Source organism: Octopus sinensis, linkage group LG10 (genome assembly GCF_006345805.1).
Source record: "Octopus sinensis linkage group LG10, ASM634580v1, whole genome shotgun sequence".
Taxonomy (NCBI): Eukaryota; Metazoa; Mollusca; class Cephalopoda; order Octopoda; family Octopodidae; genus Octopus; species Octopus sinensis.
This window is the reverse complement of record NC_043006.1, coordinates 73,126,931-73,145,233: the sequence shown is the minus strand read 5'-3', so window position 1 is coordinate 73,145,233 and position 18,303 is coordinate 73,126,931. Positions and strand designations below refer to the sequence as shown.

Here is an 18,303-nt window from a genome sequence, read left to right as displayed (position 1 = left end):
CTGTTCGACTATAAACTAGGAAATTTTAGCATTTATCCTTCCTTTTCCAGAGGATGATAAAAACGTAAAATATAAAACTAATAAAGGGAAACAACTTCGACTGGCTTACTGGAAGCTTTGCAGCATCTTTTCCTCTTCATTTTAAAAACATTTATATCAATATTCTGTTATTTGTTTTATTTAATAAGCCCTTTCATCACCAACACATGTGTGTGAAAATGTAGATATTTAAATACAAATTTTAGACTGTAAGAAATCTCATTATTATAGGAAATGTGGAATTAAATATTCCCACTAAACCTCATTTTTGTTGGTTGTTCCCCCTTTGAATGCGTTTTTTTTTTTCTATTTGTTACCGTAAGAGGAATGAAGAATTAAGAGGGTAGATGAAGACTTTTTTGTTTAGAGATTAAACAACTTTGGATCTTTTAAGAAAAAAATGTGCTCATTAAAAAATTCGTATGCTATAAGAATTGTATAAACTTCCGAGAGAAAGTGAGACAATACTTTCTTTTTGGTGGTGGGAGGGAATTGTAGACTGGAAGAACGCAAAAAGAACAAATAATTGCATATGTATATATGTGGCCTGATCTTTTCCTTTTGAACGGCAGTTTTCAACACAATTTCTAGTTAACTAAACACTTTTAAACTTCGTATACTGGTAGAATGTGTCAAAATAAAACATTTTTTTTCTCTCTTGGCTTTCTTGAGAAAATTGTAATTTGTATGTTTAACATAGTTTAATTTTTCGAACTGCCGTTCAAAAGGAAAAGATCCTGTGGCCTTCGAGATTTACTATTAAAAAAAAAAACATAATTACATAAATACAGTTATATTTCAACTGTTATATATTCGCTGCTGAATTAATGCTCAGCGGTGGATGATGAGCAGCACTTCCGGTTGTATATAACTCCTAAGCATGGCTGATGCTGGTTGGTGATCGTCGAGCAAGCGGCGTAAATTAAAACATGTTCGACAAATTGACATGGATTAATTCTCCTCGCAGTCTGCTGATTTAAAATTCACGTTGGCAAAGCACAGCAGGTCCGGTAGATAGAAAAGTTTATTATTGATTTTTTTTCTTTTTTTTTTGCTTCGTCTCTTTGTAATCAAAAAGAAATTATATTTTAATGTTATTTGTATTGGGAATATTAAAAACAAATATTTAGAGCTCTGTCTTTCTATATGTATGTAAACAGACCTCTAATATTTATGTATATATATATGTATATATATTAGAAGAAATGAGGTACTCAGAAAATCAGATGGTTTATATTTATTTGTATATGACATTTTTTATACATCATATAAATCATGTAAATATAAACCATCCGATTTTCTGAGTACCTCATTTCTTCTAATATAAAATACCTGTACATCATCTCCAAGCCTTCCAGTATATATATATATATGCAAACTTAGTTTACATGACATACACGTTATATTAATGCGTCAGTTGTACCGATATGTACATCGCTGGTTTGATTTATCTATCTTTCTATCCATTTTTTTATATATGATGTTATAAAAATTTGATGCAATTTCAAACATCAAATTTCTTTAATGTGCATTAACTCTATTCCTCAAACTTTCTTAATATATTCTTTTAACATTCTCTCTGTATCCATATATATATATCATATATCTGTGTGTGTGTGTGTGTACTACGCACGCACACGTTTTTTCGTTTAACAGACGAAAGTATATTTATTTCTTGCAAGCTGATGATTCATTCAGTTCATTGCGACTGAGAGTTTCTTGGTATGTGCTATCATTTAGCTATCAAGCCACCAAAAAGTTTTTTTTTTTTTTTTTGGTCATTACAAGTATCGTTCATAACACATAACAAAAAAAAACTGAGTTGTAAGCTACAGAGCGAATCATAATTTTCGAACGAATAAACAAACGCGTATTGAAAGCTTCATCCCTTCTCCGTTTGTATATATATACCAAAACGTTTATATACAAATATTGCCATGTAATTTGGGTTTCTTTGAATCTTAAACTTTATCTGCTGTTCTCCTTTATTTACCATAACCGAACTTTTTTTTTGATGTTCAGTTAACCAGAAACAACCCACACATTAAAAAATCTATGTTCCAAAGTAGTTTATCAAACTCAAAACGATGATTCATGAGAGAATCAAAATTGTTAATTATTTTACCATGATTTTATTTATGCTTACTCCTTTCTAACTGTCGAATTAAAAAAACAAAAACGTTCTCTCCTTAGTTTTCTGTATTTTTAAAATTCTATGTAAAAGTAAATTTACTTGTCGGTATATATAATAAATATCTATGATTGTATGTGTTTATCCTCTAAATATAATTAGTTTTTTTTTGTGTATATATATATATATATATATATATATATATATATATTGTGTGTGTGTGTGTATATATATATATACATACATACACACAGATGCAGACAAACACGATTAGGTTATATATATAAAACCTAATTGTTTTTCTGCACCTCTCTCAATACATATATATATATCTTATAATTAAGGGCTAAAGAAGGATATTCTATAGAAAGGGACTTCATCCTATATTGTTAGTAGTATATATATATATATTATATTTGTTGTTGACCCCATCTCAATCCTGATCGACCAGACTTAGGATCGAAGGCATTTTCGAGATCAGATTTTCAATGTTCCCTTTTTTTAAGAAAGTGGTGTGTGATTTGAAAAATATTTGGCTGTTAGCTTTAGCAGGACGAATGACCATGTAGAGGCTCTTTTTGTCTGTTCGTGTACATGTATGTAGTGTTTGGCTTAAGGCATTGGTTTTAGGGACTCCACCTGATGTTGGCCCCTAGGCCCACGTCAGGTGGGGGTCCTCTGGAGAGTATAAAGTGAAAAGTTATCGAAATGCATCTCTTGGAGATCTCCCGGTTCTTTTAACCCATAGATGTAAAAACTCTTACTCTAGACCTGTAAATACTGCACGTTATAATTTTTTTAATGATGGCGATGATGAAAACGTTCATGTTAGTAATTGTTATTTATTTCTGATAATAATTATAATGGATCCTGTTGTCAATACAGTATTGTAACTTTTAGTGATAAGTTTTAAAGTTTCGGTACTTTTTTTTATTGTTGGTTTTTGCTGTATTCTCTTTTACTTGTTCCAGTCATTTGACTGCGACCATGTTGGAGCACCGCTTTTTAGTCTTACTAACTGCCTCCAGGACTTATTCTTTGTAAGCCTCGTCCGCGAACCGCTATGTTACGAGGACGTAAACACACCAGCATCGGTTGTCAAGCGATGTTGGAGGGACAAACATACACACATATATATATGTGTGTATATACATATATATATGTGTGTGTATATACATATATATATGTGTGTGTGTATATACATATATATATGTGTGTGTGTATATACATATATATATGTGTGTGTGTATATACATATATATATTTGTGTGTGTGTATATACATATATATATGTGTGTGTGTATATACATATATATATGTGTGTGTGTGTATATACATATATATGTGTGTGTGTGTATATACATATATATATATATATGTGTATATACATATATATATATATATGTGTATATACATATATATATATATATGTGTGTGTGTATATACATATATACACACGACGGGCTTCCTTCAGTTTCCGTCTACCAAATCCACTGACAAGGCTTTGGTCGGCCCGAATCTATAGTAGAAGCCATTTACTCAAGGTGCCACGCAGTGGGACTGAACCCGGAACCATGTGGTTTGGAAGCAAGCTCCTTACTACACAGCTACCTAACTAGACGTTCTTTCTCCGTCATAAATTTATATACACACACACCCACACCAAGGTGTGTGTATGTATGTATAACCTGGTGTATACTGCTGAAGAAAGGGAGTACTCGGTACTCGAACTAGTGTGGTATGTAATTCATATGAAACTCGGGTTCCACAAATAGTTTCTCCGATGTTACTCGTTACTGTCCCCTTTGGGAATAAAGATTTACGAAGTTTTGACTTCCTAAAAATGATATGAAATGAGGTGTCTTTTATATAGTCGCTCGACCTGCAAAATAAATTGCAGCATTCTCACCCCATAAGTTCAACTTCTGTTCACACATATTTATACTCACCAATGAATTCACGTGGGTCTATGTATTGTATAATTAGGTTATACACACTGTTACTACGTTATAATGTTATTTTCTTTATTTATGATTGTGTTCGGCCTAGAATTAGTGTTTGGAAATTGCAAGAGTTAATTAACTCCAGTTATTTACTTTTATTTATAATTATTTTAATAACTTACTTGCCGTTTGGGTCTACCAGTTGCATTATTAAGTATGGAGTGAACACGAAAACAAATGGCTTTGCTATATTTATTTATTTTATTTTTCATGTTTTTTTTTGTTGCATGAAATGCCTGAGATGTCGCAACAGATTCTGCGAGGTGTTCTCTCTCTCTCTCTCGTTATATAATATTTTCAGTAGGTAACATACGAGCCCCAACAAGTATTCACTTGAAAAATTCCTTATAAAAAATTTCCAACTTTTTTTTCTTTTAATGAATTCCTTCGATCCAAATCTGTTTTGAGAGAAAGAAATCGAATTTATTATACGAATAGCTTGGACACTGAGAAAGGGAGAAAGAAAGCGTTGAGCTGAATGCTTTCTTTTCTGTTATCTAATTTGGTGTTTCGTTGTTCTTAATACAAATATTCCGAAATTCCATGTTTTCACACTCCGTCTGTCCGTCCCTCCATCCGGCGGTGTATAAATTAAATATATATACCGTTAAGTTTATATAATATTGTAAGATTCTACCAGGCCAACCCGTGAGCTGAACGGAAAAGTCGTTAATTTGACCTTTATATTAATTTTACTATTGTCTGGTTTTACTGTCTACACGATGATAACATTAATACACACATAACACATTTTTTATTACATCATTCCATTACCGTCCCTTTCTTCGAGTGAATAATAATAATAATAATAATAAATAATTAAAGTTACATAAAAAATTCGAACTTGTCGAAAAGTGAAAAAAAAGACCATTTCTGGTAATTACTGCTTCCTATTGAGAAGTTTTTAATTACTAATTAAATATTATTTTCCAACCTAACTTGGTTTGCGCGTTGAGTGGGGTTCTGAAATTTCCTTCGCAGCCATTTCATTCGGTTCCCTTTCTCTCCAATTGCCTACAATTTCAAGCTGGGGCATGTTGTAAAGGGAATACATGATTATGATCATTAGTTTTAGTGTCTTAACTCTTATTACACACAGTGCTAGATTATTAACCCAGCAGCACGAAGAGCATACGCCAAGGGTTTCGCATTTTCGGGGTCTGCGCTAAATGCTTTATTAATGTATTTTTGTACTTCTTTCAATTTTCACGAGTGGCTGGGTGTTTAAGGTTGATCAATGAACTTTACATTTAAACCAATTATTTTGCTTAAAATGAATGCCCACAGTGAATGGGTTGACTTCACTTTTGTCGGATGCTAATTAAGAACAAGACTTGCCGTTCAACTTTCTTTTTCGATGCATTAAAATCGTCACACAATATAATTTTTCGTTCATATTAAGATCTGCTGAACGAATCGCAGTGTATCTATAAACAGCGTTAATATTAATCACCACTACCACACTCGTTAAAACAAATCGGGGTGTTTAAGCAGGTAAGAAATACTTTGTGTGTAGTTTCTTGTAATCATATGTCGTTGAGTAAAACCTGCTTGCATAAATAAGTTTAAATTAATATAATCACATCTTCAACGCCAGACCACAAAACCAATTCACATTATATTATAAGGTGTTGTACCATGAGAAAATATTTAAAGTTTTGTGCATCTGTTGCTTAAGTAACAGTCCTATATGTATTTGGGTGTTAGCGTACATAAATTAACCATGTCGTCTTCTACGGGTAATAATCTAAACATCTCAACGTCGACTAGCAAGTAAATATCAAGTTTTATTTAAATTAATTGTTTCTAATTTGGGCACCATTGCAGCAGTTTTGAGAGTAGGTAAGTACTGGTGTTAGTATTATCGAGTCCTGTACTTGACTGTTACTTTATTTTATCTACTCTGGCGAGAATCGAACTCAGAATGTAAAGGCTTTAGGTAAAATTATAACGGCACGTTATTTATACACAGAGAAACTGAGAGGAAGTGAATTAAAATTTACAAAATGTCACTATTAAGAGATAAGTGATGTGACTTCATTGTAAACTTTTTATGTCAAGAGAGAAGGCAATGCCCATGACCCGTTAGAGCTTGCGAGACTGGTAGAAGGGGTGGGGTCTAATTCTGCAGCAAAGTGGACTCCGCTTTAAAGCATACAAGATGCTATGTGGTGTTAAACCGAGCGAGGGATTAAGTCTGCCACAGCACGCAAAAGATCCGGATCAAATACCGCAATGCATCAAGTGGACGTTCTTACACCTCTCTAAATTGGTGCCTTTTTTTTTTTAATGCCTCCCTCCCACCTTCACCGAAAAGATGAAAGGTAACCTCTACAGGATTTGAACACAGTGCAGACAGTGAGAAAACGCCAAGTATTTTATCCGACACTTCAACGAGTCTGTCAACAAGCTGCCCCAAAGTTAAATAAAATATTGTTACACAAGGTTCAACAGTATTTTTGATTGAACCTTTAGTCATTGAGTACTTAAGTCTAATTGACTCTTTGATTAAGCTTCTGCCTGCTCAAAGCATTTTCACAAGTTCGTCATGCATGTTGTCAGACTTCTAGTTAAGCCTTTGCTTCGTACATTCTTAAAATAAATCTTTCCATTCATAAGTCCCAAATTACTCTGGTGGTTGGAAAAAAATTGGAAATTTGTATCCTATGATGGACGGACACAAGGAAATATGTCCTGTTTATTACATGTGATACATAGGACATGGCAAAGAGTGGTCGGCGAACCCTGATAAATTACCCGAAGTGGGGTAGAAATGAAATTCTTGGAGTTAACGAGGACTCATTAGACTCTTTACTCTTTTACATGTTTCAGTCATTTGACTGCGCCCGTGCTGGAGCACCGCCTTTAGTCGAGCAAATCGACCCCCAGGATTTATTCTTTGGAAGCCTAGTACTTATTCTATCGGTCTGCTTTGCCGAACCGCTAAGTTACGGGGACGTAAACACACCAGCATCGGTTGTCAAGCGATGTTGGGGGGACAAGCATACACATACATACATATATATATATATATACGACGAGCTTCTTTCAGTTTCCGTCCACCAAATCCACTCACAAGGCTTTGGTCGGCCCGAGGCTATAGTAGAAGACACTTGCCCAAGGTGCCACGCAGTGGGACTGAACCCGGAACCATGTGGTTTGTAAGCAAGCTACTTAGCACACAGCCACTCAAGTGAAATTATATAATAAAACGTGTCCTATCAATAAACCTTTTGAACTCAAAGAATCTGTGACCCCCCCTTTTCAAATCAAGACGGTAACGTCAGCGTTAATAAATATATTTTGGGGTAATTAGTTAAAAAAGTTCCCCAACCCCTTGGTTAAAAAGAAAAACTTAAACGATGACTTTCATTCTAAGTTATACAACGATTAACTTCTCTTTTCCTTGCTCTATATATGTTTTGTGTATGTGTGTATGTATTTACGGTAGTTTTAAATTGAATTGGCCATAAACCGTTAGAGGTGCCAACATTGCTAACAAAATGAGTCTTTCTTAATTACACGTTTTGTGTTTCCGTTATAAGGTCCCGTAAGAAATAAGGAATGAATCAATGTTTATAGTATTGTGCGCTAGGTAATTTTCAGTTCTGTTACCACCGTCGCCGCCGCCTTACATATTAAATGCGTTGTGGGAAAGAAAAAGAAAAGAAAGAAAAGGCTAACGTTCTTGAAGACACGAAGTTTTATAATAGAAACAAACCGTCTACCTAACTGCTTTTGTTGTTCTCAGTCTGACATGAAACCTCCAGAATTTAGAAATATCTTGAGTGTGTGTGAGTGTGGCAAATTTTTTGTATTATGGCTTATTCGGGAGGCGTAATATAGATTGGTTTAATTCGTTGACTCTTTTATCTTCTCCATGTATGGAACCAACAAATTAAACCTCTACGTAACCACACTATCTGCTAGAAATAACAGCCAAATTCTCTCTCTAATTTATACCATTCTGATTTGAGTAAAGATAAGTAACAATGACGAATGTAGTCGGAGATATATCTACAAAAAAAAAAAAAACTCAAGAAAAAACCCGATAGGTTGGTCATGTCTGGACGCCTTTCAGCACGGGTCTGCTTGAATGTTGTCTATCCTAAGACTAAACAACAATTGTGGCGTTATTGTTGCCGATGTTAAGCCCCAGGTCAGTCATGGTTTGAGCTGGCACATGATAAAAAGCGTTCCAGATATGATCATACTGTCTTATAAATAAACTTTTTTATTTTCCATAATTTAGCTGGTTTCAGGTTGCAAATTAGCAGAATTGGGATCTTTTCGGTTTGACCGGCAGTTTTTTAAAATAATTTTCACGTAATTAAACACTTTTAAACTTCGTATACTAGTAGAATGTGTTTATAAAACATCTTTTTCTCTTGGTTTTATTGAGAAAATTCTATAGTTTGTAAGATATTTGTTGTTTATTTTCTTCAATTTCTGCGATTTCAACCAATCAATGACGTCTGTTGAGGTGAAAATATTCTGTGCCGTATGAATATGTCCCTCGTTTAAGAAACAGATTGGGTTTATTTACATTTCTGAAGAAAAAAAAGATACCCTTCCCCCCACCTCTAACCCTAAAACAGATTGAAATGCAATAGATCGATACTAGGGTCATAATTATGGGTGACAATTTCATATGACACCGCTAGAAAAAACTGCTGTTCAAACCGAAAAGATCCCAGAATTGTCAGAGGGTTGGGAACAATGAAAGAAAGTACCTATCAAATCCTGAGGTCCATGCAATCATCTAACGACCCTCACCCCCTCAAAATTACTCGTCTTGTGCGTAAATTAAAAAAAATAAGTTGCTCTTTGAGAGACGCAGGTATGGCTGTGTGGTAAGAAGTTTACTTCCTAACCCCATGATTCCGGGTTCAGTCTCACTGCAGGGCACCTTGGCAAGTGACTTCTACTATAGCCTCAAACCGACCAAAGCCTTACATAAGCCTGCCGTGTGTGTGTGTATGTATATATATAAGTGTGAGTAACTAAGAGGAAAAAAACCACTAAGTGACTTTCTTGCTTGCTGAAAGATGTCATATGAGTATGTTTTTGTGTCTGTATTTGTACCCCACCATCGCTTGACAACTGGTATTGGTGTGTTTACATCCCTGTAACTTAGCAGTTCAGCAAAAGATAGCGATAGAATAAGTACTATGCTTTGAAAGAATAAATAAGTAATAAGTGTCAATTCATTTGATAAAAAATTCTTTAAGGCAGTGCCTAAGCATGGCCACAATCTAATGACAGAAACAAGTAAACGATAAAAAGATTTGAGATTAACAAATTGTGTAGCATAGAACCTGATGGAGTCTCAGATGGACTTGTATCAAAAGGTTTTACTCTTGATTTCGTCTATCCCCACACTCTCTTATGTTCCATACTCTCTTTTACTTGTTTCAGTCATTTGACTGTGGCCATGCTGGAGCACTGCCTTTAGTCGAGCAAATCGACCCAAGGACTTATTCTTTGGAAGCGTAGTACTTATTCTATCGAAGCACTGCCTTTAGTTGAGCAAATCAACCCTAGGACTTAGTCTTTGTAAGCCTAGTACTTATTCAATCGGTCTCTTTTGCCGAACCGCTAAGTTACGGGGACGTAAGCACACCGCCATCGGTTGTCAAGCGATGTTGAGGGGACAAACATATACACACACATACATATATATATTCATATATACGACGGGCTTCTTTCAGTTTCCGTCTACCAAATCCACTCACAAGGCTTTGGTTGGCCCGAGGCTACAGTAGAAGACACTTGCCCAAGGTGCCACGCAGTGGGAATGAACCCGGAACCATGTGGTTCACAAGCAAGCTACTTACCACACAGTCACACTTGCGCCTTTTTCATATTATTTTTATGATTTTATGAAGTACATTTAATTGATATTCCATTTTAACTTCTTATAATGGCCCCATGTAATTCAACTCTTTCAGTAATAGTGTTGAATAGTTTATAAAGGATTGTTGAACTTCAAAAGTAGACTAGTATTTCTTTTTCACTTCTCTAGTTTTTTTTTTTTTTTTTTTTTTTTTTTTTGTTTTCTCATTTGCCAGGTCTAGGCATGACTCTTTGGTTAAAAAGTGTGCTTCCCAACTACAGGGTTTCAAGTTCAGTACAACTGTGTGGCAACTTGAGCAAACGTCTTCTACTATAATACCAGGCTAACCAAAGCCTTGTGAATAGATTTAGTAGAGGGTGGGGGAACATAAAGAAGCATATTGTGTACATACACACACATAGATATATGTAAACGGACGTGGCTGTGTGGTAAAAATCTTACTTCCCAACGAAATGCTTCACCTTGCTTGGAAACAGTTGAGGATTGATTACATGAAGGACATCTGGCTGTAGAAAATCTGCCTCAGTAAACTCTGTCTGACCCAGGCAAGCATTCGAAAAAGTGGACATTAAAATTATGATCTCACATACACACACTCACAGTTGTCCATTCTTCAGTTTCCATTGATTAATTCCAGTCACAAAGCATTATTAGAAGACACTTGCCTAAGGTGCCTCACAGAAGGCTTGAACCTGACATGGCTGTAAAGAGCACTTCTTAACCACACCCCTATACCCTCAACCACATGTGGATCATTTTTTTCCCTCCATCTTCTGTCTCCTGTTTCTGAAGAAGAGCTTTGCTCAAAATGTAAAACTACCTTTCTTTCCTTCCCTGAGCATCTGTTTATTCTTCGCATGTACTACATCCTCGCATTTTGTTTTTTCTTGTGTTTTTTCTTTGTTTTTTGGGGGGGCTGGGATTCATTATATATGCCAGGCTGCCAAATCAAGATTGGAGCCTGGTGCAACCACCTGGTTCGCCAGCCCTCAGTCAAAATCGTCCAACCCATGCTAGCATGGAAAGCGGACGTTAAACGATGATAATGATGATGATCATCATCATCATTTAACATCTGTTTTCCATGCTTGCATGGATTAGACAGTTTGACATGAGCTGTTGAGCCAAAGAGCTGCATCAAGCTCCAATCATCAGTTTTGACACAGTTTCTATGGTTGGATGCCCTTCCTAATGCCAACCACTATACAGAATGTACTGGCTGCTTTTTATATAGCACCAGCACTAATGGTTTTCACACGACACCAGCACAGGTGCTTTTTAGAGTGCATAATGAATTATATATATTTATTTATGTGTGTGTATGTATATATATATATAAAACCTCTGCACTTTCTTATTATAATATTAATAGTACACAACACATCATAGTAGACTTCTTTGTTCTTCTCAGAACCGACCAGATGGAGCCAATACATTATGACACTGTTGAGTTGTTTGTCTCTCTCTTTCTCTAAGAATGTGTTTGCTTGAACCCCGCCTCTTCCCCTGACTCTCTGCCACTACTCTCTACCATCATTGATATCACTACTACCACCACCCTAACCTCTTGGCATGTATGCACAAATCCAGTCAGATGACTGCCATGTCATCATTATTATTATTATTAGGTACTATTGTAATATATGTTCTATCAAATTTCATGGATTGCTAAACCTTTAAAAATATATATTTTTTTTTTGTTTCATCAATTTAAATATTCTTTACCTCCCCTTATTCCTCCTTCTCCTCTTCCTCTGTCACCTCCTCCTTCTTCCCTGTCATCTTCTTCTTCACCTTTGTCAGTAATAATATTCATTCATAATTAATGACCTTTTTTTTTTTCCCTCACAAGTGATATCTGTGCCAGTTGAAAACAGCAGTTGTCTGCAAAACTTAGATGTAACCCAGTATAATGATGCTGTTGATTGTGTGCGTGTGTGTGTGTAGTATCATATAGACAGATGTCTGTCCTCTCCTTTTATTATATTTTGTTTTCCCAATGAATTCTTCTCTTTGTATCCAGTTGTTTACGTAAACTTTGATTCTGTTTTCATTCGTTATGTTTACTCCGAATACAATAACCAGCTCAATTATTCATACATACATACGCATACATCTATCGAATGAGACAATTAATAGTTCTTAATTTCTGCAGACCACCAATTCATAGGTCTCAAGTCCAAAACCCCCCCCCGTTGTGAAATGTTACATTGTGCATTTCTGGGTTAATATATACATGACAATTGTGTGTTCTTCAGTTCATGTAGAACAGCGGTGACAGTCCTGTTTGGTTTTGCTGACCAGATTGAAGCATAAACTAGATTTTTTGAACCAAATAGGGTCAATTGTTCCAAAAAACCCTATTCATAATGTAGGCCAAGGTAAATCAATAATGGGGTCAGTATACATTACATAACAAAGTTATTAACAGGTGTGATTGAGAAGTTTGTTTTTACAACTACATGATTTTTGGTTCAATCCCACTGCATAGCATCTTTGTCAAGTGTCTTATATTTTAGCCCCAGGCTGACCAAAGCCTTGTGAGTAGATGATTTGGCAGAGAGAAACAGAAAGAAGCCCATCACATATATATAATTATTATTATTTGAGGGAATATTAATCCTAACTTACAGGGAAAAAATTCAATTTAGAAATACTAAATCAAATTTCACACAATATAATATCTTTATATATAAAAGTAAGGTTGTGTGTCTGTCTCCTACGATTTAGATTCCTAACTACTCCCACATTTTGCGGTGCAGTTTAACCAAAACCGGGTATCTTATAGTCGTGATTCATATCGAGCCCTTCTGGGTATTAGCGCGCGTCTACGATTTAAAAAGTTACCATCATCTTTTTCCAATTTAATGCATTTTTTCGCTATTATATAAGGGAAGTAACTCTCTACAAATGTCTACGATGAGTCAATGATAAAAAAAAAATTTACCATCACTTTTTTTCCATTTTTAATGCATTTTTTTGCTATTTTTTGGCTATAACTTTCTAAAAATGCTTATATAGTTATTTCCCTTACAAACCCAAGCAACGCCGGGCGATACTGCTAGTATATATATAAATTAGAAAAAAACCCACCTTTTATCAATTCAAAATGAACAATTAAATTACATATGGGGTCAATATACATTACATATATATATATATATAAATGGGATCGATATACATTACATAACAAAGTTATTAACAGGTGTGATTGAGAAGTTTGTTTTTACAACTACATGATTTTTGGTTCAATCCCACTGCATAGCATCTTTGTCAAGTGTCTTATATTTTAGCCCCAGGCTGACCAAAGCCTTGTGAGTAGATGATTTGGCAGAGAGAAACAGAAAGAAGCCCATCGCATATATATATATATATATATAAAATATTATTAGAGACAAAACCACTATTTTGCAAAACAAACAAGGAAAGACTTAATCAATACATAAAATTTTAATAAATAGTCAAAAAAACCGCCACTACAATTGTTTCTTGTCTTGATCGACAATCTTCAGGTGGACTTCCAATAAGTCAGTTTCAAATTATATATTTGGCACCTCTAACTTGAAAGTTAGGAACAGATGCAAGAAAAGTTGAGCTGCTTCATCCAGGAGTAAAATTATGTTTCATCAAGCAAAGTGCTATTTATGTTTCTCAAGGCTCTTAGAGATATTTTAATTTGTATAGCACTTTTGATACCAACTCACCTCCGTCTACTTTTAGTTCTATAATACATAAACAACCATCTAACATCATTTTTAATCTAAGAATTTTTCAAAGTTATAGACCCGGAATTGCGAAGATGATCTAGTTCTTGACTGAGGATAGAAAGCTTCGAATGACCTGTCCTTGTTTTTTTTGTATCATCTATCTGGATGTTTTGTTGTCCCTTTTTGTATCACCTAGTTGTCCAGATGTTTTGCGTTCTTGTCCCATTATATATATATATATATATAAGACCTGTTGAGGCAAGTGAAAATCAAACCAAATCAAAATAGATGAACATCAATGGAATTTGTATCTTTGTGGTTCCAGTACCGGTGGCACACAAGAAAACCATCCGAACGTGGCCGTAGCCAGTACCGCATCGACTGGCCTCCGTGCTGTGGGCACAACAAACACCATCTGATCGTGGCCGTTCGCCAGCCTCATCTGGCACCTGTGTCGGTGGCACATAAAAACACCATCCGAAGACCCGGCGACATAGTCAGTCCACCTGTGCATACCTCCTACTTATGACACTTGTGAAGACCTGTTGAGGCAAGTGTGTGACACCTACTTATGACACTTGTGAAGACCTGTTGAGGCAAGTGTGTGACACTTGTGTAGACCTGTTGAGGCAAGTGAAAATCAAATCAAATCAAATCAAACCAAATCAAAATAGATGAACATCAATGGAATTTGTATCTTTGTGGTACCAGTACCGTTGGCACACAAGAAAACCATCCGAACGTGGTCGTAGCCAGTACCGCATCGACTGGCCTCTGTGACGTGGGCACATAACAAACACCATCCGATCGTGGCCGTTCGCCAGCCTCATCTGGCACCTGTGTCGGTGGCACATAAAAACACCATCCGAAGACCCGGCAAGACTAGTCAGGCCATAACTCGTGGCCCCTACCTGGGACGTAGTCAGTCCACCTGTGCATACCTTCCTTCTTGTGACACTTGTGAAGACCTGTTGAGGCAAGTGAAAATCAAATCAAAACAAATCAAAATAGATGAACATCAATGGAATTTGTATCTTTGTGGTACCAGTGCCAGTGGCACACAAGAAAATCATCCGAACGTGGCCGTAGCCAGTACCGCATAGACTGGCCTCCGTGCTTTGGGGACGTAACAAACACCATCCGATCGTGGCCGTCCGCCAGCCTCATCTGGCACCTGTGTCGGTGGCACATAAAAACACCATCCGAGCGTGGCCGTCTGCCAGCCTCGTCTGGCACCTGTGTCGGTGGCACATAAAAACACCATCCGAGCGTGGCCGTTCGCCAGCCTCGTCTGGCACCTGTGTCGGTGGCACATAAAATCACCCACTACACTCTCGGAGTGGTTGGCGTTAGGAAGGGCATCCAGCTGTAGAAACACTGCCAGATCTGACTGGCCTGGTACAGCCTTCGGGCTCTCCAGACCCCAGTTGAACCGTCCAACCCATGCTAGCATGGAAAACGGACGCTAAATGATGATGATGATGATGATGATATATATATATATATATATATACACACACATATATGTACACACACACACACATAGGGTGTCCATAAATTACCTTTACAATTTGGAAAATTTATGAAAAAGTGAAAAATAAGGATAGCTCAGCAGAGTTTATTGGAAAACATAGACAAACATTATTAGAAACTTCAGAACTCTTCCAGGGGGCTCCATTGGTTGCATGCTGTAAATAGATGCAATAAATTGTGTTAGTTGTACAGATAATTTATAGACACCCTGTATATCTATCAATAAGGTATGCAAACCAACAAAGGATACTTGCATGCAATCACTTGCCAGAAATAGCAGGACATTAGCTAATGTAGAGGGGATGGCACAGTCTGTGAATGCTTCGAGGGAAGATGGCATGAAAGTCAATGCACCAAAACCAGAGGAACAAATATGAGTTAATTAATGCTACAAGAAGTAGATGAATCAGCCTGTGACGTCATCCTTCCTGCTAACCAGTTAATTATAGTATGGCAAATAGGTGTATGTTAGTGAACTCCATACTGTCTTTGTGCGGTTGACACCTAACACACAGAAAAGGGGTAAGACGGAAGGCAAAAATATCAATGTTTCAGTCCAAGTCCATTGAATTCTTTTCTACATCTGTGAAACTTGATCTTTGTGGGCTGGAGATCCCAATGAAGATATTGTATCCCACTAATGACACACCTTTGGTCATAGATCTTATCAATCAGGGCTGACATGGAGCTAAACAGAAAAAGAAAAGAAAATTAAATTTGTGAAGTAAAATCATGTAGCAATACGAAATGGCGGTGCCCCAGCATGGCCACAGCTCGTGAGCTGAAACTAGATGAAATAAAGGTGTATTTGTGTGGTAAGAAGTTTACTTCTCAACCACATGGTTCTGGGTTCAGTTCCACTGTGTGACATCTTGGGCTGTTGTCTTCTACTTATATCCTTAGGCTGAATAAAGCCTTGTGAGTGGATTTAGCAGACAGAAACTGAAAGAAGCCCATTGTGTGTGTGTGTGTCTCCCACTACTGCTTGACAACTGGTGTTGGTATATTTATGTCCCCATAACTTAGCAGTTGAGCAAAAAAGACCAATAGAATAAGTACCAGACTTTAAAATATAAAAAAAGTACTGGGGTCAATTCAGTCAGCTAAAACTTCTTCAAAGCAGTGCCCTAGCATGGCCTCATTTATTTTTTACTGAAACAAGTAAAAAATAAATGATCAGTTTAGTTCTATTACCAAATCCTTCCAAAATCAAATGAATTCTCAGACAGTAGGTTTTCAAATGTTTACAAAGGGTTCTTTTCAAAATATCTTCTTCAGTGACCTTGTGTCAACTGCTCAAAAGTTATAGTGACCACCACCTCCCATCACATATGAAAATAAAAGATTCATTTATTGCAATGACACCAGACCCGATTACTTTGTATTCCTCTTGGCACCACCCTCATCACTCGACCTCTCTAGCCCATCTTGAATCCTGTGTATAGTAGACTACAATGGACCAATTGTACCCAGTTCACTCGTATCTTCACCCTCCCTTTCTGCACTGCCTGCCATCATACTCTTGCTCCACTTCTCCCTCGCACCCTGGAGCTCTACCATCATTCTATCTTCTGAATAACATTGCAGTCTCCTTGGTCACATTGCCTCAATCATATCTACCTATTTCAGAATATTGAGTACCCCTATCACTCATCTCTCTTATCACTATCATTCATGCTTCCATCTTTATCGTCTCACACTCAATGAAGCAGTTGGTCAGCAAGCAGAGACATAGGGTCATGTGGTCCCTTTAGTGTTGTTGTGGACATGTTTACCTCTCTAGTACTGGTTCTGAAGTCATCTTTGCCTTTCATCATTTCAGCACTGGGGGTCAATGTAATCAGCTAAACCCCTTCTCCAAAATTTCAAGCCTTGTGCCTATTGTAGAAAGGGTTATTTTCATTGGTAGGGAGCTGGCAGGATCGTGAGCACACCAGGAAAAATGCTTAGTGGCATTTTGTCCCTTTTTACATTCTGAGCAAATTCCGCCAAAGCTAACTTTGCCTTTTATCCTTCCAGGGTTGATAAAAGATGTACCAGTTGAGTACCCCCACTCCCTCAAACTTGCTGGCATTGTGGCAAAATTTGAAGCCATTATTATTACTACCTCTGCCTTAGCAAAGGTGGAGGTGTTGTTTTCAGTCATGTTTGTTTGTCCATGGACAAGATATCTCAAGAACTACTGGATGGATTCGGATGAAACATTCAAGAATGTTTGGCTTCCTGACTGGCACAAACTGATTAAATTTTGGAATCGATCCCTGTACCAGACAAGGATTCTGGATTATTTTTCCTGTTTTTTTACTTAATTTTTGAATTTTGGTTCATTTTCAGTATTCTCATTTGTGAAAGCATTTGAGTTTATTTCAGATATTCTCATTTTAAAAATCGTCTCTGACTAATCGTTGAGGGGACGTTGGTGTTGCCTTGGAGGTTCGCGCTCTCTGAGTGCTCTTGATATTATTTTCATATAAAGAAAAGAATCCTAACATTGGGCTACAACAAGTAGTCTTAGATGCCAAGAACCCTCCTAAGTATTCTAGCTGTCCCTAATAACACTGTTTTCTGGGGCTGTACTAAACTGGGTTTTATGCCTATTTCCTCTATCCACCTGTTCAGATCCTTAGGAATAGTTCCCAATGCACCTATAACTACTAGGATACATTCTACCCACACTTCCCATAGTCTCTGTAATTTAGTAGCTAGGCCCTGGTACTTTGCTATTTTCTCTGTGCCTCTCATATTAATTTTATTATTATTCATTGTTTAACGTCTGCTATCCATGCTAGCATGGGTTGGACGATTTGACTGAGGTCTGGTGAACCAGATGGCTGCACCAGACTCCAATCTTGATCTGGCAGAGTTTCTACAGCTGGATGCTCTTCCTAACACCAACCACTCCGAGAGTGTAGTGGGTGCTTTTAGATGCCACCGGCACAGAGGCCAGTCAGGCAGTACTGGCAACAACCTCGCTCGAATCTTTTTACACATGTCACCAGCACAGGTGCCAGTAAGGCGATGCTGGTAACGATC

At 36.8% G+C, this 18,303-nt stretch overlaps 1 protein-coding gene across 2 annotated transcripts in view; it reads left to right on the top strand.

Moving 5' to 3' along the window:
* Positions 1 to 885: 885 nt before the first annotated feature.
* Positions 886 to 18,303, top strand: part of LOC115216388 (location of vulva defective 1) — a 131,734-nt gene continuing 114,316 nt past the window's right edge. For both annotated transcript variants that reach the window (XM_029785683.2, XM_029785682.2), the window contains exon 1: positions 886 to 1,044. The gene's annotated coding sequence lies outside the window, so the exon portion shown is untranslated. The remainder of the gene's footprint in view (positions 1,045 to 18,303) is intronic.